This window comes from Aquila chrysaetos, chromosome Z (assembly GCF_900496995.4).
Source record: "Aquila chrysaetos chrysaetos chromosome Z, bAquChr1.4, whole genome shotgun sequence".
NCBI classification, from domain to species: domain Eukaryota; kingdom Metazoa; phylum Chordata; class Aves; order Accipitriformes; family Accipitridae; genus Aquila; species Aquila chrysaetos.
The window spans coordinates 14,773,639-14,795,061 of record NC_044030.1 but is presented as its reverse complement, the minus strand read 5'-3'; the positions used below and the strand labels follow the sequence as shown (position 1 = coordinate 14,795,061).

The window sequence follows — 21,423 nt, the reverse complement described above, 5'->3', positions numbered from 1 at the left end:
TAAAATAGAAGCTTATGTTGATAAGGCTCAATAACTGTTTTTCATTATTTCAGAGTCAAATGCAGGTTTTCTCTACCAGGAATGTAATCCACTATACACTTCGTCTAAGTGATTCAATGTAATTAAGGCCAGTATTAATTCATTCAAGTCCCTCTCAGTCCATTAATTTCTCTAGGCATATTTTTATGAGTAAGGGCTTTGCATATAGATGAAGGGGTTCTAGATTCAGGTCTATTGCATTTGTGTTCTTTTGTAGACATTCTGTTTGTTACATTGAAAAAAAATAAAAGTGTGGGACTTTTATCAATATTTAAATCTGTTTTGCAATCCTTTCGACTTGCTAATAACAAAAGGAACATATCTTTTCTTGGAGAAGTGGGTTTGGTAATTTAGAGACTGACTTCATGCCTAAAAGCAACACTTAGCCTGTTGTTCCCATGATAAGCTGGAACATCTCTTTCAGTCAATGTTAAGTGTTAAACTCACGTGAAAAACATTACAAAATGTGAATACATTTATCTCACTGAATCCAATATATAAGTGGACAGAGTTAGGTTCAGTAGTGATAGACAATAAAGGAGGTGGTTCTGCTGTTCATTTTGATCTTCATTAAAGTTAAATCTTTAATTAGTTCTTTCATTAACAAATTTTTACCTGCAAAAACCATGGGTTTGTATAAATTTGTCATTTGTAGTTCAGTATCTACTGCATTAAATTTTCCCTCCAGAACATCTGACACAACTTTTCTTTAAAGAAAGACTGCTCTGAGATTTACACCACACTCCTGCTCCTCAGGTGCACCTTGGCCTTGTCCCACCTCCAGCTATTTTGTGACCTGTATTGAATCATTATTAAATTTCTACTTCACAGTAACATCCAGATCCACTTCTGCAGTATAGAAACCTTTCCAGTTACAATCCTTTCCATTTTTGTGCATGTTTAGTGTTTCTTCCCAAGAAAAAACACCTTAAATCTCTTTATAATGCATGTTTTCAGGGCAGTTTCTCTCTCTTATTGAGCCAATTTTGAGTTCCATCCCCACCTGTTACTGCACCCATGTTCTTCCAGTTTATTCATTCTCAGTGTCACCTGTGAATTTTATTAGCACACACTCTGTTCGGCCATCCAAGTTATAATGAAAGTATTAAGTGGTACAGGACATTTGTCAGATGCAAGACAAAGGTCTAAAGGACCCACTTGACATTCCTTCACTGTCTGCTGTTGAATTATTGATACCTACTCTCTGATAACTATCAGGTTTGTGCCAGTTTTCTAGCACTGTTACTGAGAGTGTATACCTTGCTCAATTTTATCTGTGACACAAGGTAGATAACAAAATAACCATGCTTTGTGGCTCGAGTAAATAGTATGACAACATTAATACTTTTTTTTTTATGATAATAGTATGACTTCTGTACACCTCAAGCAGTATTGTCCATACCTCTCACCTGCAATCCCAAGGATTTATTTCATATGAGTTTAACATTTCTCTTTCACTATTCTCTTCAAGGAAAATGAGGAATTGATATGCAGCTGTGACTCTTGAGCAACAATAAGAGGACCCTGTCCGGAATGGTGTCCTAAAATGGGAGGAAATGTAAATGTTTTCTGAATCTAATATTACTATAATATTGTCATATAGACAAACTGTTTGAAACATTTCTGGCCTGGAGCACAATAATCTTTAGACCTCTTAAAAGAAGCTCATATCTAAGTTTTCTTGACTTTACTATTCATTCTAATCTGTCCTGATCATTATTACTGTTTAGTAATTGAGTAGTTAAATAATTACACTGCTTGTGACAGCTGCAGATTTAGTGATCACACAACACTTTATATCACTGGATTTTTAAAGATCCAAAAGGCATGGACCATCCTTACTCGGCAGTGAAAGTTACTTATGTGACTAGTATTTTACCCATTTTATCTCCTTCTGTGTTAACACATAATATCATAAATGCTCTGACTTACGAAAAGCAAGGATCAAATGTTCATAGGAAATTCAAGGTTTAATATGTAAAAGAAAATCAGGGAATGAAATTATAAATTACAAAAATATTAAATCTTACAGCATGCTTAGATACATGATATTGGATGTGACAAAATATGATATTCTGGGGAGACAAAGATTAGCCATAATAACAATAAACTCTGTTAATATTTACTACTATATTAGTGAAGATCAGAATGTCAGAGCATACAAACTACACCTTGAAAAAGTACTGACAAAACCTTTCATGATTGAAGGAAAGCTGTATTCGTCCTCCCTCACCAACAGAAATTTGAGAATCCATCTAATTGATTTTAGACTTGAGTCCTTCTATCCATAGCAATCCCACAGAGTTTCATCTAACTTCTTTGTATCCTCCACTAGTGAAGGTCCCACAGACTCCCTAGTAACCCATTACAGTGCTTAAGCTGTTTTCACATATGCAGAGATTTTGCTCATGTCTAGCTTCTCGCCTACTGGGAAGATAAACAGAGAAGGGCATACCTGAATAAATACAACTTCCTTCACTGAGAAAATGCCACCTTTCTGAAAACCAAAAGGATGGGAATAACAAGGTGCACAGAAGAAATTAACTAATATTTAATTTCCCACAATAGGGAGGAGATTGCAAATGACATGGAAAATTGTAATTTTGGAAAGCTAAATGTCAAATATGGGCACCAAGTTCTTTCTGTGCCTGTATTTCCATTGCCACTTTTTACTGGTTTATATTACAGATTCTCTTTTTGCTATCCAGTTTTACCTAACTTGGCTGGATAAGTTTGACTGCTAGTATCTATCAGCTTTTTTTCTAGATGAATCATCATTCTTCCAGAGTCTGAGAAGAAGCCAAACCCATAATCAACCCACATAATTAATCAAATTAAGAAAGTATACTAGTTTACACAAGAACCCAGTAGGATGCTAATCTGCAGTTCTGTTACAGTGCAAACAGTAATATATAGGTAAACAAACTGTGAAAAGTAAGTTGAAAAAAAGTTAGAAGACTGTGTATCTTTGGTTTTTTTCTATTTTTATTGTGAATGACCAAGATGATATGTATTGTTAGAGTTTCATGTCTGTTAGAGTTTTAGCTAATGAAATCCCAAATGATATTTTGTTTGGTCTTAAAAGGAATAGGACCACCTTCCTTTCTTTGTTATGTTAATTATATCTTCATTAAAGTAATTAATCTTTAATGTCTATTTCCCCTTTCACTAGATTTCTCCTTTTTCCATTTCATTGTGGATCAACGTATAACATGACCTGTAGAAGCACCAGTTGAGAGTGCAGAACTGGCTAATTGTCATTACCTCCATGACTGAAGCTCCTCAGGTGTCACACCTCCCACTGTTTTATCCCTGGCTTGAGATGCCGCAGACCCTCTGCTCACAGGTTGAACCCAGGATTACCCTCCACTCTCCATCCACTATGCTTACTCTGGAGGTATAACTGTCCCCACCATTCCTGGTGGACAAAGTTACTGGACAGCCCTCTTAAACTGAACTAGTATTTAATGCTAACAGTGAGAAAAAAGAAAATATATTTTAAAGCAATATTTTTACCATGTTTGCCTAATCTTGCTTTCTGTTCCAGCAAGGAATAGGCTGTCTGGCCTTGATTTCCTTATAGTCACCCTAATGTGACTTAATTTCTTCAAACAACTCTGTTGTTGATCTGAACATTTTTTCAAGCCTGCTTTTTCTGGGGAGTGAGATTCAGATCCTTCTCTGGTTCCTCTTCTCAGCTCTACTGAGTGTGCTTCTCAGCTTTTCTTCTCCCCTAAAACCAACTCAGCAGGTTCCACAAGAAATCAACCACAATATGAAGGTGAAATGGTACTTCTGTTCCTCTATATGAGCTACTCAGCCCTCCAAGAAGTGTCTCTTCTGGAGTCATTGTTTCATTTTCTGCTCTTTTTTCTTACAGTCCTCTTGCTTAAAATCAGCCAGCCATGTCATGTTGGTGGTACACGGCCTCATCACCAGATCATGGAGTTCTTGCAGGACAGATCCAACTCTGTTGCAGCTGTCACTGCACTGTGTTTAGGACTGTCTTGGACTCCCACTGCTCCCAGTGTCAGGGAAACTGGAGCTCTTTGCATGTCCTCCCATGCCTATCACTTCAACCTCTAATACATGGCAGGCATGTGAGGAGGGGGCACCTCCACCTCCCTCTCTGTTCATAGCTCCTTTTGGTTAGGTGCTGTGGTTTAACCCCAGTCAGCAACTAAGCACCACGCAGCTGCTCATTTACTCCCCTCCACCCAGTGGGATGGGGGAGAGAATGGCAAGGGTAAATGTGAGAAAACACATAGGTTGAGATAAAGACAGTTTAATAGGCAAAGCAAAAGCTGCACACGCAAGCAAAGCAAAACAAGGAATTCAGTTATCGCTTCCCATGGGCAGTGTTCAGCCATCTCCAGGAAAGCAGGGCTCCATCATGCCTAACGGTTACTTGGGATGACAAACCACCATCACTTTGAATGTCCCCTCCTTCCTTCTTCTTTGCCCAGCTTTATACTGCTGTGCATAACGTTGTATGGTCTGTGGGTCAGTTGGGGTTGGCTGTCCCAGCTGTGTTCCCTCCCAACTTCTTGTGCACCCCCAGCCTACTCGCTGGTGGGGTGGGATGAGAAGTCGAAAAGACCTTGACTCCGTGTAAGCACTGCTCAGCAGTAACGAAAACATCCCCGTATTGTCAACACTATTGATACTAGCCCTATACTAGCGACTACAAAGAAAATTAACTCCATCCCAGTCAAAACCAGCATACTAGGGAGTTGCCAGATCCAACAATCTGACAGAGGCTCTACATCTCTAGGTCCAACTGACAGTGAGGCTGAGCATGTATTCCCAATAGTCACACAGATAAACACACATATGTGATAGACATAAACACATAGATATACATATATATATATATACATACATGCATGTATCTACATGCCCATGCATATAGATTAACATAAGCAGACACACACAGCACTCATGCAAACACAAACAGGACCAATGGCTTCATCCTCCTTCCGCCTTTTGCTGAGCAGGATTGATGTCTGCTAGTGGGGGTCATATGTAGAGATACATATACACTAGGCGGATCTCTCCAGGAGCTGGGCTCAGACATTCAATCTGCCAGGTAGCTGTCCTTGGGCCTCAGTATTTTACTTTTAAACTAGCCTCCTTTATCCACTCATCCTTCTATTTTCCTGTACTTGTTTCTCCCTGAATGATCTAGATCCCTCCCTTCCTCCCCCCAAACATCCCATAATAAGCCCTTTACAATCACAAAACCCTCTTCCCCTGCATCCCACAGTGTGTTGCCTACCCATGGTAATGCCCCCCCAGGTAAGGGAAGTACCCCCAAGACCTGCTGCTGGTAACCTCCCAGCATGAGTGTCCCCCTACTCGTGGAGTTGGGGGTCTCCTTGGGACAGTCCAGGGCACCTGAGTAGGGGGGCATTTGTCTGACTAGGTTATTGAGGTGACCCTGCCTGCTGTGGTGCCTCTGGCCTCCTTTCTGGGTGTGGAGACAGGACTTTTGTCACATAGCCTAATACCATCTTAGGCTGTGAGTTTTGCTTGGAGTATAATACATATCCCAGTGAAGCTATTCAGAACTTTTTTTTCTGACTTGAATGGGTCTTTAAGCTACTATTTAAAAAATGTAAAGAAGAAAGTGTTTCATATACTGAGACAATCATGTACGGCAAGTTTCAACCTAAAGGGAAATTTTGCATTCAGATAAGTGTGTAATGAAAGCCTCAGCTAACCAAAATATTATAAACATAACTGTAATGCTGGAGGACCATTAAACAAGAGTGGCATGGCTCACCTGCTGTAATGTTACGCTGCTTGTCAGTGTGCTGGAGTGGGCATACAACAGTAAGCTAAAGTAATTGAATAAACATGATGTAATCAAATCACTGAGCTACGATTACAGGTTTCCACAATAGCTGTGATGTATTTCAAAATATGGTGTTCTCAAATTTTATTTTTTTTTTTATCTTCTAGTGAAGTATAATAAATCCTGTGGAAGTACAAAATGTATTAAGTTGGGAGAAATTGCATTACAGTTAAAAAAAAAAAGGAAAAAATATTTTAAAATAAACAGATGGTCTAGGAAAAGCAGTTGACATGACATTGGTTTACACTTCAGATATCATTATTTGACAAAACTTTTATAATCTAGAAATGATTCATATACTTTTGGATTTGGTTTTTGGGAGTCTTTATCAAACTCACTTTGAAAGGTCATTCTCAATCATGCATACTGAAAGAAAAAGAAAGGGGAAAATGGAAACAGGGTGTAGAAAAGCCTGTGTCCTGAAATACAGCTGGCTGACAATGAAAAAAAAATTCACGTGCATCATGATGAAATTCACATGCATTACTGTACTATGCCAAGCTGCACAGGATGACACAACAGGATTCATGCCTTACAAGACTAGTTGCAAACAAAGCTGCTGATGTTGACAAACACACCATTACCCACCCACTAAAGCTGATAGTTCCTAGAAACACTATTCAGGTCGTGTAGCAAAAAGTCTGTTTCTTTCATGTCATGTAGCAAAAAGTCTTTGTTTCTTTCACCTTTTAATTATGTGGTCTGCCTTTTCTGAGGAATAGAAATAAAACAACAACCAAACACAAACAACAGTTTTTTTTCCAGCTGTTGTCTTCCCTTTCTCAGTCCTTCAAAATAAGCATCTTTGTGCATAGCTGGAAGTTAATTTTGCTTATGAAATATGACCAGAATATTTTTTCCAGATAATTTTTTTATGTCTTCAATCTGTTCTGGCTGTTAGTGTAGACTTCTGTTAGAAATAAGAGCACCAGGAATTTTAAGAGACACTCTTTCTGACAAGATTTTGATTATGCTTTTACAGGCTTAACAAAATTCAAGATCTGACAATTCTTGGATCATAAACTATTTGAAGTCTCTGTTCTAAGAAGATTGTATGTCCTCATTAGCAGTCATTTTAATTTAGCTTACTATCACTCTACCTCAAAAGGTTAGAAGAACTACAGTTTGCATTCTTAGGCTGAATGATAGTCTCTTTTACCATTTCACATCATGTGTGAAAGCATTTTTACTAGGAGGAGAAAAGACTGTCATCTTCCTTCCATGAAGCTTGATAGGAGTATCTGTTCACAATAACAGTTTTGTCGTTAGTGGTGTTTTTTTCTTACTATTAACTGTCAGCATACAAAAATGTAGTATGTGCTTGTTTCTGAATTTCAAACTGGGTTTGAAGGTTGGAACCTACCTGTTGTGTTACAAGGAAAGAGTACTTAAGATTGCTAATAAATGTAGGGATGTTTGTTTAAATTGTTAGCTTATGTTCAATAGTGTGAATTATATAATGCAAGGGAAGACTTTCCACTTAAAGTTCTTTCCAAATGTCATTTAAGTCCACATTCAGTGATTCAGGTCACTGAGCAGTGTTTCTAATTCAACTATTGCTTTTTGGTTACTCTGCTTAGGTACAGAAAACCCACACTGTAGGGAATGGAGAATTTTATGCAAGTTAAACTATAAATTTGGTCAAAGACACTTTCAAAAAAACCAAAACAGTTTAACAGTAAAACTGTTACAGATCATCATTTAGAGAAGACTAACAGGCTTTTATTGTAGTGTTTTCTTGTTTGTTTTTTATGTGCTTCTGAGAGTTGAAGGCAGCATGTGGAGATATTTCATAAACAGACCAAGTCTCTGTAATATGTGTCCCTGTTTATGTTTTCCGTAGAAGAATGTTCATGTTTATATCAAATCCAGAATTGCCTCAGGTTTGAATCCAAGGCTCTATTTAGGATACAGTAATTCCCAAACTTGACCATGTCTCTCTATGCTATCCATCAGTATGAGAATCTTCACAATACAAGGTTAGAACTTGCCAGGACACAGCAGTGACAGTATTTTTCCATAACTGGTCTCATCCTGGTGTTTTCAGAACCAAAACAGGGTAGGGAATCTTTTATTTACATTGTTACAACCATGAATTATAAGTTGTATTCCTTAAGTACTATCTTCAAAAATGAAAACCCAGGATTACAAACCTATTTTTAGGCTGTTGCAGAATGAACAAGCTTGTTTGTGTTTGGGGCTCCATAAAAATGAATTTTAAGCATTGAGTTCACATATTTGTGTTTGGCAGGCAACATATGCCATGCTGTCCAAAGTATCCAGCAACTGTCAACAGGGCAAATCTTTGCACCATTTTAGGACCAGCTACCTTTTTCTTTTTTATTTTAACCATAGAATATTGAAATGTATTCTTCATCACTGGACTTCTTTTCTTTCTTTAGGAGTATTTTACCGCTGGAATATTTTACTGTGGAATTTGCAAAATTTGTATTTGATTACTCTTTAAGACAGAGAGACATTTAAGACAAAGAATGGTCTGTGTGAAAAATATTTGCATGTTTAAAAAAAAAATTAAAATATGTGCAAAGAGCTATATTACAAAATAGATCTGCATTTGACAATTGGTTAAAATTTGTACTGACTTGGCAATGAAGACAATGATTTTATGTATTTTGATTAAATCATATAATCTTCTTCTTTCTCCAATTTCTTCACTGATTTCACTGAATATCTCAGTGAAATAATGTGTAGTTTTGTTTGTTGTACTTTGAGAATTGAACTCAAATATGCTACATGAACTGCACACATGGGTTTGAGGTCTTCACTTGGTGCCTCTGGCCTAGTTTAGACTTAGATATGTAAGACTACATAAAGCTATAGATTGTCACCTTGGAAAGAAATGTTGAGTATACTTTGTTTTATGAGATCTAATTTCATTTTTGCTTGAATGTGCCTAAGAAAGTTTCATTCAAACTCAGTAACTCTTATATATATATATTTTTTTTATAGTTAACGTATTGTATACCACATTAGAACAGCTATTTACCCTGTAGGTGGTACACATTAAGGCACGTTACATAAAAAGTGTAAAGCCGAAAATTGGCAAAAAACCCTCCCAGAGAAAGGCAAGGTAACAATGTAATTAAAATATTAGTAGGTGGACATGTATATTGGATGCCTTTGGGGCAGGTGGAAGGAAAAATTCATTCTTTGTTTTCTGTTCCTCTGACTGTGTTACACAGCAGTATAAGTTACTACTAGTATGGTCAGACCTTTTTTTTTTTTTAAACATGCCTTTTCTTAGTGAAAAGTATTTTTAAAAATCATGGGAAAATGTTAATATTTTATTCCTTTTTCCAGGGAAGACATCAGAGAAAGAGCCAAATCAGTAGAAAAAAACTAATATAATGTATGCTAAAATAAGCCTTACATGCATATTTATATGGATGCTGAAATTAGGTTGTTCAGATATCTTTTTATCTACCATTTTCTTCATAACCTATGTTAAAGTTTTACTTATATGTGTGTGTATGTATATAACATACAAATAAAGTATGAAGCACCATCATCATCATCATCCTGGAAGTAGTGCTATGATGGGACCTGAATTTTATGTAGTTATTTCTACCTTTTTTGACAAGATATAAAATATGTATTTATCACAAATTCTAACTGCCATTAGACACCAGTTCCCAGTCCTGTTAAAATGAACAGGAAGTGTGGTGTATTCTAGCACTAACACAATTTAAGTATTAGATTTTATTATCCTTTTTATCATACTGAGTTAGTGTAATATTACAATTAGGTCTTTGTTTTCCATAATAGGAAAAGTCCTGGTGTAATTATACCTTCAGCCTGTGTAGGTGATCACATTTAATTTCAGAAATCTGTTTAACTTGTTTAATATGACAGAAAACTGCTAATGTGGAAAATTTGAAAGTTAATATGATAGGAATGCCAGGAAACATTTCATTTAGCCTTCTCGAACACCTCACAAAGATCCTGCTTCTAGGGAAATATTCAACATGCAAAAAAGGCATGCATGTATTTAACATTCGAGAAGTTATGCATTCTCCTGCTTGTTCTTCTCAAATCAAATGCTTTTCATGCACGTTTTTGGGGGTTTTCTTTGGTTGATGTTATTTTTTAATAAATCTAGTCCAAACATTTTGTAAAGAAAGTCTCTTTTCTAGTACTGTTTTATCAGATGAGGGACCAGTGAAAGGGAACGGAAGGGTGTTAGGGTTTTTGTGGCAGGGTTTTTTGGTAGCGGGGGAGGGGTCGCAGAGGTTGCTCCTGTGAGAACCTGCTAGAAGCTTCCCCAGCTCCAAGTCGGACCCACCACTGGCTCAGGCCAAGCCCATCAGCGACGGTGGTAGTGCCTCTGGGAGAACAGATTTGAGAAGGGAAACCTGCAATGAGTAGGGGGAGTGGGATGTGAGAGAAACAACCCTGCAGACACCGAGGTCAGTGAAGAAGGAAGGACAGGAGATGTCCCAGGGGTACCCAGAGCAGAGATTCCCCTGCAGCCCATGGTGAAGACCATGGTGAGGCAGGCTGTCCCCCTGCAGCCCAGGGAGGTCCACGGTGGAGCAGATATCCACCTGCAGCCCCTGGAGGATCCCACACCAGAGCAGTCAGATGCCCCTGAAGATGGCCGTGACTCCATGGGAAAGCCTGCGCTGGAGCAGTGTGTGACTGAAGATCGGCCTACGGAAAGGACCCACTCCAGGGAAGTTTGTGAGGAACTGCAGCCCGCGGAAAGGACTCGTGTTGGAGAAGTTCATGGAGGACTGAATCCCGTGGGAGGGACCCCACGCTGGAGCAGGGGAAGAGTGACGAGTCCTCCCCCTGAGAAGGAAGGAGCAGCAGAGACAAAGTGTGATGAACTGACCCCAACCCCCATTCCCTGTCCCCCTGTGCTGCTGGCGGGGAGGAGCAGGTAGAGAATTCGGGAGTGGAGTTGAGCTGGGAAGAAGGGAGGGGTGGGGGGAAGGTGTTTTAAGGTTTGGTTTTACTTCTCATTATCCTTGTTTTGATTTGATTTGTAGTAAATTAAATTGATTTTGTTTCTTCCCCAAGTTGAGCCTGTCTTTTGCCTATGACCATAAGTGGTGAGCAAAGCCTTCCTGTCCTTGTCTCGACCCATGAGTGTTTATATTTTCTCCTCATCCCACCATGGCTGTGGGGGAGGAGTGAGTGAGCAGCTGTGTGGTGCTTTGTTACTGGCTGGGTTTAAACCACGACAAAGGGAAATAAAGATCAGGAAAATAAAGAGAAGGAAGGGAAATAAAATCAGAAGGGAAATAAAGAAAAAACCCTGTGAAGCTAGAACAGAGACAAAAAGATCCCCTCCTGTGATTCAAGAGCTGTACAGATTATGTGGGGCTATAAGAGAAGGTGAGAATTGGCTTAAGTCATGATAGCATCAGCTGTTCTGCCCTAAATGTTCAAGAAGGATGAGAAGCAGAAAACTTAATATACAGGTCAGGACCTTTGAAAGCAGCATATTTGTTTTCAAATCTTAAATATTCAGATGCTTAACAGTAGGTTTAAAAGTTTGAGTACATGGACATTTGTTTAAATTTACTGTAAAGAACCTTACTTCTAAACATTACATGATTTCTTTGATAAATCAAACTTTGAGAAATCAATATTTATTAATATCCATGGGTTTTAATTCTTTTTTATGTTACATGACCCCGGACTGCTCACATTTTCACAGTGATCGGCCATGCCCATGCAGCACTCACTGTTCTAAACTGTAGCTTTGTTCATTGTTGCTTCATATATTCTCTCTCAACACCTTCTGATGTTCTCTTTTGGATTGCCTTTTTCAAACCTCACACCTTCACTCCCTGAAAAAACAGAAAACAGTAGCAAAAAGTTTGTGTTAATGTAAACCAGATAGTCTTTGACAGCAGACTTCCTGACAGATGTTGCAGCAGAGAAAATACCTTCAACTTATGAAGATCTCCCCATACTATCGCCCAAGATTTTGGGAACATTATCATATCTGTAGTCCAGTATTCAGTCTACATCCTTCATAATCTACAGTGCGTTTCCCAGAAAGTGGTTAGGTTTAGCATTTTGCTTTTAATTTTTCCTTTCTGTGTGTAACATTTTTCACTTGCCTGTACTAAGTTTCATATTATCTATTTCCAAGTGTTTTGGCAATTTATCAAGATCACTTTGAATTCAAACCTTTCTTTCAAAATGCTTGTAACTCTTCCCAATGCAAATTACATATATATATATAATATAGGCATATTCTTTTGCATCATCCAAATCACTAGCCAGAACTATCCATTACATGTTAAGTATTTCTTAGTATATCAGCAATTGCACTAATTATGGCTATCTTGTAACTGTTAGTTTTACACCCAACTTTAGTGTACTTTTGCCTACTTCCATATTTTTCTAGTTAGCACTGACAAGTGACATACTCAACTATCTCAAAAAGTATACCAGATATATTTCTTTCCCTCTATCTACTAGTGCAAGGCTTCAGTTAAAAATAAAAATTAAAAAAAATTGTAGTTTTAAAAGATTTTTATGTTCCTAAATTCTTATAGGTCTTTTAATTTTTATAATCTTATGATCTAAATGGTAGCAAAATGAGTATTTAAAAATTTTTTCCACTATCTTTATTAAAACCGTAGATAATAAATCTCTGAAAGTAGAAATGTTAAACTGTTTACTAAAAGCATGCACTATAGTTCTTCAGTGATTGGGTACAATGTTAAAAAGAATTCCTGTGTGTTTGTACTGGTTTTTGCTGGGGTAATTTTCTTCATAGTAGCTAGTATGGGGCTATGTTTTCGATTCATGCCAAAAACAGAGCTGACAATACAGAGATGTTTTCGTTACTGCTGAGCAGTGCTTACACAGAGTCAAGGTCTTTTCGACTTCTCATCCCACCCCACCAGCGAGTAGGCTGGGGGTGCACAAGAAGTTGGGAGGGAACACAGCTGGGACAGCCAACCCCAACTGACCCACAGACCATACAACGTTATGCACAGCAGTATAAAGCTGGGCAAAGAAGAAGGAAGGAGGGGACATTCAAAGTGATGGTGGTTTGTCATCCCAAGTAACCGTTAGGCGTGATGGAGCCCTGCTTTCCTGGAGATGGCTGAACACCTGCCTGCCCATGGGAAGCGATAACTGAATTCCTTGTTTTGCTTTGCTTGCGTGTGCAGCTTTTGCTTTGCCTATTAAACTGTCTTTATCTCAACCTATGTGTTTTCTCACATTTACCCTTGCCATTCTCTCCCCCATCCCACTGGGTGGAGGGGAGTAAATGAGCAGCTGCATGGTCCTTAGTTGCTAAACGGGGTTAAACCATGACAGTGTTATAAAAAAATAGTCTCATTTATTTGCAGATAGAATGAGGAAAATCAAGTCCCAGTTATTAAAAAAAAAAAAATGTGGGTCAGGAAAGAGTAATGTTTACCTTTGCCCAAAATAATCCAGCCATGACCCTAAGGCAAATCATAGTTTCATAATGAAGAAAATATCTTTATGAAGCAGAGTGTCTTTAAATCAATTTGTTTCTTGCCCTCTGAAGTCCATTCAAGAATTTTAGGCCTTACTTCCACCAGTTTCAATAAACATGACTGCTTAGTTTTCTTTTTCCTTTTTTTTTTCGTTTTCATATATGCTGCTAAATATTTAAGAGTAGCAGCTTCTCAGATTTTTCAACCAGCACACCATGTCTCTATAGAATAATTGAAATGAATGGCTTTGGGTACAATACCTTTAGATCTGGATAAAGAAAAAAGCAGAAGGTTATGAGGGTCGGAGGGTTTTCTTTTGTTTTGCTTTGAAAACTTAGCTCATGTCTTACTTTGTGCTTAGCCACAGAGCTAAGCAGTGTTTTGCAGTGAATACCATCTCAGCAAGAAGACAAAATGTCTGACACCAGTCAGACAGACATTGGTATCATTCAGATATGGCCCAGTATCTCTTGCCTTTTGCTGCCTAATGGCATGTCTTTACCATGCAATGAAGCATAGGGCAGAGATTGCCAAATTACCACTGAACTTCAGCTGTAAATCCACAGAGTACAGAAATCTGGATCTAGGTGTCATATCATGCATTTATATGAGACCACATAATCGTTACTCTCCTGTCCATGGGACTTGGCTGAGTATTATGGAGGGTATGGTGGGTATCTTTGGGCTGTATTTCCCAAATTCACTTCAGGATACATTGTTAGATCACACAAAGTTGAATGTTTCTGTATTTCTATAGAGACATAGCTTAAAATAGTCTATCAAGCCAAAATTCTTCTATGCCACATGCCCCCATGCAAAAAAAAAAAAAAAAAAAAAAAAAAGATCCGCAAACAAACCAAAACCCCAAAACCCCCAACAAACCTGACATAGCTACCTAGATAGCCAGGGGAAAAAGTTGGAGGAAAGACATACCCTTGGTGGAAGAGGATCAGGTCAGATAATACGTAAGCAAACTGGACATACATAGTCTATGAGCCCCCATGGAATGCACACACAAGTGCTGTAGGAGTTGGCAGATGTCATTGTGAGGCCACTCTTGATAATCTTTTATTGATCATAGTGACTGGGAGAAGTGCCCAAAGACCTGAGGAAAGAAAATTTCACCCCCATCTTCAAGAAGGGTAAGAAGGAGGACCTGGAGAACTAGAGGCCAGTTAGTTAGCCTCACCTCGGTCTCTGGGAAGATGAAGAGCAGCTAGTCCTTAAAACCATTTCCAGGCACATAAAGGACATCAGAATTAGTCAGCACAGCTTCAAGGGGAGGTCATGCTTAACCTATTTGATAAGTTTCTCTGACGAAGTGACTGGCCTGGCAGATAAGGGGATAGCAGTGGATATTGTCTATTTGGACTTTGGTAAGGCTTGTGACACTGTCTCCCATAAGATACTCATAGAGAAGCTGTTGATGTACAGACTGGATGAGCAAACAGTGAAAACTGGCTGAATGACCAGGCCCAGAGGGTGGTGATCAGTAGCACAAAGTCTAGTTAGGGGCCAGTGCCTAGCAGTGTACCTCATTGGATCAATACTGCATCTAGTCCTGTTTAAGATCTTTATTAACAATCTGGATGGTAAGGCAGAGAAGGCAGAGTGTACCCTCAGCAAGTTTGCAGGTAACACCAAATTGGGAGGAATAGTTGGCTGATACACCAGAGGGTCATTTCCCTGCCATCCAGAGGGACTTTTACAGGCTGGAGAAATCAGCTGACAGGGACTTCATGAAGTTCAACAAGGGGAAGTGCAAAGTACAGAACCTGGGGAGGATCAACCAGTATATGCTGGGGCCAACCAGCTGGAAAGCAGCTGCAAAGAAAAGGACCTGAGGGTCCTGGTGGATATCAGGTTGAACATGAGCCAGCAATGTGCCCTTGCTACAAAGAAGGTGAATGAATGGTATCCTCAGCTACAGTAGACAAAGTATTGTCAGCAGGTCTGAAGGAGGTGATCCTTCCCCTTTATTCAGCCCTGGGGAGGCCAAATCTGGAGTGCTTCGTCCAGGTCTGGTCTCTTTCCATACAAGAGAGACATAGATGTACTGGAGAGACTTCAATGAAGAGCCACGAGGATGATTAAGGGACTGGAGCACCTCTCCTATGAGGAAAGGCTGAAAGAGCTGGTACTATTTAGCCTAGAAAACAGAAGGCTCAGGGGGTTCTCATCAATGTACTTAAATACCTGAAGGGGGGCAGTGCAAAGAGGATGGAGCCAGGCTCTTTCCAGTGGTGTCCAGTGACAGGACAAGAGACAATGGGAACACACTGAAACACAGGAGGTTCTGTCTGAACATCAGGAAACTTTTTTTGCTGTAAGAGTGACTGACCATTGGAATAGGTTGCCCACGGAGGCTGTAAAGTCTCCCTCCTTAGAGATATTCAAAAACAGTCCACATATGGTCCAGGGAAACTGGCTTTAGGTGGCCCTGCTTGACAAGATGAAGGGACCTCCAGAGGTCACCTCCACCCTGAACCATTCTGTCATTCTGTGACACTGTTGAAGAGAAACAACTTTTATTGAAGTAGAAATGCAGATCTTGTCAGGAGATCCAACATTCTATGTTATGGATAATTATGTGTATGTAAGCATTTTAGGATACCAGGAAAAATCCTGTCCATAAAAACTGGAATGAGACCTGTTTTCTGTTTTCTACAGATAGGTGAAACATGAATTCTCCAGTTCCTATTGCTACATCCAGATTGTATTCTGGCTTTGAAGATTTTGATGTAACTGACTGGTTTCCCTGCAGAAAAAATACCACAACTAAAACAGAGGAAAACCCCAAACACCTACCCACCTGAAACAACAACCAACCAACCAAAAAAAAAATCAACAAAAAAACCCAAAAAACAAACCAACCCACAAGCAGAGCAATACTGAATGTGTATAGGATTATCATAAATAGTATTTACAAGCTATAGGGAGAGTGCTACTTATTGACATTGCTTTTGTGCATATATATATGTCTTGGGATAAGATTTAATATAGAGTTGAGGACACCTATAGCTGCATTCATGTAACAATTGCATCTTTAACTCTGGCTGACTATTGTATATTTTTACTTAAAGAACGCTCTTGAATTCCTCTGAGCTCTTTCTCCTGGCCCCTTCCAGCTGTGAATTACAATCTCAAGAGTGCTGATGTTTCTTTTCGCAGTGCAATGTTATGCTAAGTCTTCAACAGGCTTCTGTTAACAGTCAGACGCAGTCTATTATTTTGGAACTAGATCAAATTTAGCTACCTGACAGGTATTCTGAGTTATTTCCAAAAAAAAGATGTCTAGATATATTGCATGTATATTCAAAGTTACTATATATATGTATAACAATCTTTTTTCCCCTCTTTTTTTCTTCTGTGTTCTCCTTTCCTGACGGTTCATAATGCTGTCAAATTGTTATCTTCTAAATGTGAAATATTCCCAAAAGTAGATTACAGTGCTAAATTCTGTCAGTTTAATAAGATGAAGTTCGACTCAAGTGAGGGAAACAATAAGATAAAATTGTTTCTCTTGTTTGAAAATCAAACACAAACTGTATATATGTCATGTTGACATATTTTAAAAGAGCAGATTAATGAGATATGCACATATAGCACTGTAAATTTGTATCCTGCTTTATAGTAACTAAAAATATGTATTTACTGCCCTCAACAGTTTGTCTTGTCAGCTAGGTCTGAGATACACCTAACAATCACAGGTATCAGAAGAGAGAGCTATAAATGCCGGACAGTAAAAAGGTTAACAGTAGGTGCAGAAAAATCTACCCAAAGACCCTGAGAGAGTTCTTGGAGTCTACAGTTGTGTCTGCTGCTGTTGCAGCTCTGAATGTAATGGTGGACTTAATTTTATTTCTGATGGGATGAAAGTTATCTTTTCACTGAGTTCCACTAACATATCCCTTGATTATTATTCAGGATGAATAAGGCTTTCAAATTCAAGGATGCAAAGTCTCAGACTCTGGGCTGTTTATTCATTTACATAATACACCACATTTCAGTGAAGTAGGGTAGGCATTGGATACTGTGAAAAAGGATAATATTAAGCCACAAAACAAAGATATTAGACAAAGCATGAAGCATGGAAAATAGGGTGTTAGACAAATAAGACAATTCCAGTAGTACAATGTGGCAGTCAAATATAAAAACGCTTATAAGCTTGAAGTGAGTACATATTGGTGATTCATAAAAAAAACTGAGTAAAACAAGTTCTGTGGGAACTCTCAGACTCTACTGTAACCCTACTGGACTCAATCGATTACTCTTTTCTGACAGAAAGTGGCATGAAGAAATGTACTGGAGACACTGCCTCCTTTCAAGTATGCTTAATTCATGTCCTTATTCTTCTCAGTTTAGCATGTTTCATCACATGTGAAACTACCATGACACCTTACTCTGAGACACTGATAAGAAGAAATGCAACTAACAGAGTAAGTAAGCTGTCTTCTATTTGGAGTTTCTTTATTGACTACAGCACTCAGGAGATCTACAGTACTTGTAATGCAATCAATAATAGACTTAAGAGTCTGAGAAAAGTAAAGGGTCACTGTTGGGCTTACCCAACAGGGAAACTTTTAAAACTATGTTGCAGCAGCACAGCTGTGACTTGTCCTATGGACTCCAGGGCTCCAGAAGGCAATGCACCTGCATGGACTCCCTACTAGTACAGGACTGTAACACAGTCTGCCACAGAAAGGTTAAATATTCAGTTGAAAACAGTTGCTGTTTGAAAAATAATTGCATTAAATTCAAAGAATATAAAATCATATGGAAAATAATAGTGAAAAAACAACAGTAAGAAAAGTGAGGACTGACTGTTATGCTAACGCAAAGAAAGGAACACGATGCTCATTAGAAGACAGTCTCTATTACCTCTCCATCTTACTCAGTTTCAGTATTTAAATGTCATTCCCACACTGATTGTACCCTTACAGCTAAATATAGATATACTTACTACTTGTCAGAAACACCCTTTGAAAACCCAATCAGTACAGAGATTATTCTCTCATGTTTACTTCACAGTACTCTTTTTCAAATCCTTGAAAGTCTGTTCAGCCATTGTGCATCTATCATCACTGACATCATTCTCAGGAATACTGATAATCACTGTTTTGGGGGACATGAACATTTTTCTGTGAATTCTAGACAATAAAATCCAAACACAAAATTGAAAAATGAGAACTGAGAACTGATATCAATGAATGTGACTTATACTTAGTATGTTGAGTCAGATTCATGATTGACCTAAATATATTGAGGTTGTGGTTTTGCTACAATATGCAGTTCCAAAGATTTCACTTTGGACTTGCAGCAGGCTGACAAGGACATTTTCAAGGTATTTTAGCTATCTTCAATACCTGTTTTATTGTTGCAGTACTTTGGTACATCTGTTTAGGGCTAAAATTTGCCCGTGGTTCTCCCCAGCTGCATTCTGCTGCCAGCACAGAGGAGCAGTGAAGGAAGCAGAGTTTCATTTAGCCCTCAGAGTGCCTCTGTCTATAACGTCATGCAAAATCCCTCTACTCTTTTCATTAAGACTTCCAATCCCAGCATGACTGTGTAGCTTCTGCTGGATATCTGTGGTTTTAAGTCAGAAGAAGGTGGTGTATTTCTCTGTCCTATTAGATTACAGCAGAGGTATGCAACAAGTTCATTTTTTTGATATTTTTTAGCCACCAAATGCTGTGTTAATGGAGACTTCATTTTGAGCTGGCAATGAACTTGTGGCAAATCCTGCAATTTTTTAGGCTGCTCTTTCTCTTAGTTTCCCTGACCAGGACTGTGGGACAAAATACAGAAATCAAGAACCCAAATACATCTAAGTTATTTGCTTAATAAACAGCTCCTGATTTTTCTGTTTCTGCTGTTTTTTCATTGCAGACTTGGGACTCTGTTTCTGTTCCAAAACACTTTGATTCCAGGGAAGACAGTGTATAGTAGACTATTTAATCCTCAATCACCTTCTTCATAGTGGACAGTAAACCCAACATTAACTACCAGGAATATAATTCAGGAATCTTATGCAACTTTCCATATTGGTTCTGCTAAGCAAAAGGAACAAGAAAGGGACAAGACTTGGCCTGAATGCACAAAACCTGTCTGTAAAAGTGGACTGAGTACTAGAGTGCTGCCTTTAAGTTTTTCTAAAAATGCTTAAGGAGTTATTTCAATATGCTGACAATAAGCATTGGTCAGGGCAGTAGTGTTAAAACTGCTTCTTGGACTGAAATACGAGATTCAGATTTCTTCTATAAGCAGAAAAAATTTTAAAGGCTGTCCATGACTTCTTTATGCCTTCAGTCACTTAATGGATAGTTAAATATCTGTTGTGGACAGAGGTTATTAGAAAAGCTACATGACTTGTGTGTTACAGCAGCAATATGCATTTTATGTGATTTTAGGTGGAAAAGAACCACTTCCAAATTCTTTATTAAGGCCTTCTAGATTTGTAAGTTTAGCTGCTGCTGTCAAACCCAGGCAGTTTAATTTACAAATTAGTCTTTGACTTATACATTCAGTACAAAATCCTTGCAAATACATGCTTGATTCATTTTAGAAGTATAAGAGTGTCTGTACACACACACACACACACAAACATTTATACATTTCTGTGTATGTACATGAAAAGATGAAACTGAATGTGTACAAATAGATACATCAGAGGCATATATATTACAGGCAGGTCTTCAGTATTTCAGACCCATTAATTATGTTTTGTTTATTATTTCAACTTGAATAAGGTAAAAATTTAGCCTGAAGCAATAGAGAGTAATGCCAAGAGCTTTGGCAATATGTTGAAGGACAGACACCAAGATTATGCACATATTTTGGAATTCTTTACATCCCAAAATATTAGGTCTTTTTCATAGTTTTGTAGGAAAGTTTAGGATTAACAGCCAGACTCGGACTGAGCACTCCTCTGCCATGAGTTATATTTTGTGAACAAGTTCTATGGTGATTCAACCATTATAAGCCATTGCACAGCTCAGGTATGGCTGGTCAAGCTGGAAATCATCCTCGTTCAGGGAAGATCAGTTTCTGCCATTGAAGCTTTGTTCTTTAATTGCTTGCAGCAATTGTTGGATGACTGACCGACTATAACCTCACCTCAGAGAGAAAGTGAGGCAGAAACGCTGCTAGGGCAGGTTTGTAATATCACATTAGGACTGGAGGACTTTGCGCCACAAAAGGTGTGGTAGTATTGCCAGCACTGTTGTCTCTTTGGCTTATGGGTCAGTCCTGGAGTTCAGGAGGTATTTTGCCTTCCAGCACAGTCATATGAGGTAGTATCCTTTAACGTTAAATAATTGGTACCTCCACAGCCTTTTAAACTGTCAGGCATACTTATTCTGCTGGCATTCACAGTCAGCATGCAGCAAGACAGATCTGAAATATGAAGGACCTGTAAGTCCTGTAGTTTCTAGAACATGGTCAAATCTCTTAAAATGGTTTGTCACATTGCACCTTCACATCAGACCTTGTTGACATTCACCTGCAAGCAGAACTGACCAGTGCTGTCCAGGTATAATGACAAGTCCTCAGAGGTCCTGTAAGCTACATAGCTATTTTAAAATTCAGTGTTTCAATTCAAATTTAGGCCAGTATCTGTTGCTACAGTATGGTCTTTATTAATGTATATACAGATTGAAGACCAAAAAGGTGGTAATCACATCAAGCTTTTCACATGGAAACTAGTGAGCAATAGCCTTCAGAGCTTCTTTATAATTCCCAGTAGTTTAACTAGTCAGCCAAGACCTTTGACAATAGTGACAAGAAATGAACATTTTTTTAACATCATCCATCAGAATCATGTAGTCATAAATGAACATAAATAGATTGAGGCCCCAAAGGATTTTTAGAGATTTCACTGTTTACATACATTGTACTTCATGATCAGTATTCTGAATTAAGCTCCTTCTTTTCACAGCAAGGACTTTTTGTTGTCTGAGGTTTAGAAAAATGTATAAATTCATAGGCTGGAAGTCATAGTAAAGAAGAACAAGGCTTGTCCTCAAGCCTTAACCAAAAAAGAAAAAAAAAAAAAAAAAGAAAGAAAAAACT

General features: G+C 38.4%; 1 long non-coding RNA gene across 1 annotated transcript in view; it reads left to right on the top strand.

Moving 5' to 3' along the window:
• The window catches only part of LOC115337113, a 31,466-nt gene extending 10,728 nt beyond the window's left edge, over window positions 1-20,738 (top strand). Inside the window, exons 3-4 of the long non-coding RNA XR_003922030.1 lie at window positions 4,261-4,377; window positions 20,728-20,738. This is a non-coding gene — a long non-coding RNA (uncharacterized LOC115337113). The remainder of the gene's footprint in view (window positions 1-4,260; window positions 4,378-20,727) is intronic.
• Window positions 20,739-21,423: the final 685 nt, after the last annotated feature.